A 2,178-nucleotide genomic window follows, 5' to 3' on the forward strand; every position below is an offset into this window, starting at 1 on the left:
ATATATATATATATATATATATACGCGCGCGCGCGCACACACACAAACACACACACACACGCACACATATATATATACACATACACGCTGGTGAGTTTCTGTATAGTTGTTAGAACTGTTAAAAATAGCAGCTAAATCTTCCTCATATTGCACTCTATCCCTTTAAATAATGAAGACACGTCGGATCACGAAAGTAGATAAATACATGAACAGATAAATAAAGCGGGACAGTCACGGCTGGGACGGTTTTGGTAATAGATTGATTCAAATATGACCGACCTAGGGTTAAACAGTACACCCACATATATTCTTCGAAACCCAATAGAAAAGTTATTGCTCCAATCTTTTAGAAATAACAGCCAATTCTCCCTCAGATGATACTTTGAAAGAAAGGAAATGCATAGTTTGGATGAGATGGTCACGGTTGGATCGCTTTCGCATGTGGATGTAAGGACAGGGGTCAGGGTTGATCTGAGATTAAACAGCAACGATACCAACAACAATAACAATTAATTGAACAGACATACACGTGCACACACAGACAGACACACACGTCTGACCGCATGCACATACACACCTTACACACACACAGCAATCATTTGCACACACACACACACACACACACACACACACACACACACAGAAGCCGCATGCCAACACAAGCACCTGAGTCAACGAGGACGGTTCCATGTGGACACTCACTCTGCTGGAAATAGCAGTTACATAACCCTGAAGTCACAAACTATTTGGATTGTGTAGCCTTGGTCTATCTCTATACATGAGAAATAGATGTGATGGTCACGACAGGAAGGCTTTTGATGGTAGGCGTATGCTCTATCAGGAGACAAAACAACATTGAGAGTAACATAAACAAAGACATTTAGAAATCACATGCATTCGTACACACATGTATACACACACACACACATACACACACATATATATAGATATATAAACAGTTAACACACACGCACACGTACACACATGTATACATACAACCAACACACACACACAAATCAGAGGTTTTCTATACATAGACACGCGTAGACTTACACGTACATACATACATTCACGTACGCACACACACGCACAGAGTCAGAGAGAGAGAGGGGGGAGAGAGAGAGAGAGAGAGAGATAAACAGAGAGAGGGAGAAGGAGAGACACAGAGAGAAAATAGATAGAGAGAAAGAGGCTGCGAGACAGAGAGAGGTAGCGAGAGAGAGAAAGACAGACAGACACACAGACAAACAGAGAGGAACGTGATAGAGAGAAAGAGACAGACAGACAGACAGACTGACAGAGAGGAACGTGATAGAGAGAAAGAGACAGACAGACAGACAGGCATAGAGAGAAAAGATACAGAGAAAGAGGTTGTGTGTGAGAGAGAGAATATTTGTCTAAATGAAGAAAAGATCACCATAAAATATTTCCATATTCAAACGAATACATAACATTAGAGAGAGAAAGAGAAAGAGAAAAAGAAGGAGAGAGAGTGAGACAAAGAGGCAAATAGAGAGAGAGAGAGAGAGAGTGAGAGTGAGAGAGAGAGAGTGTGTGTGAGAGAGAGAGAGTGTGTGAGAGAGAGAGAGAGTGGGAATAACGTAGCCGATTCTAGTTATTTCCATTTGAGTCGAACCATTTGCCAGAATTTCTCTTCTATTGATTAATGCAACTATACATATGCATATCTTCTTAGACAGTGGCACAAACACACACACACACGCGTGCACACACACATACATGCACACACACACACACATACACGCACGCACATATACGCATACACACACAGACACTCTCACACACGCTCAATTATGTTTGTAGAGAAACGCATATATAAATATCTATATATAACCACAGTAAATAGGTGCGACAGAAAGCTATCCATATTTCTAGAGCAGAATGTGGAATGGTGTATAGGTGTTGGCCGAGGCATGTTTCTTGTGGTACAGGTGCCAGCTACAGAGATACATGACAACAGAGTTCTTGGAGACAGAAGGACAGAGGAAGCGAAAAGCAGTACGGGTGGGGGCAGAGTGAGAGACACAGAGGGAGAGAAAGTGGGAGGCAGAGATAGATAGGTGGATAGATAGATAGATAGATAGATAGATAGAGAGAGAGAGAGAGAGAGAGAGAGAGAGAGAGAGAGAGAGAGAGAGAGAGAGATAGATAGACGGT

This window comes from Octopus bimaculoides, chromosome 8, assembly GCF_001194135.2.
Source record: "Octopus bimaculoides isolate UCB-OBI-ISO-001 chromosome 8, ASM119413v2, whole genome shotgun sequence".
Lineage (NCBI taxonomy): Eukaryota > Metazoa > Mollusca > Cephalopoda > Octopoda > Octopodidae > Octopus > Octopus bimaculoides.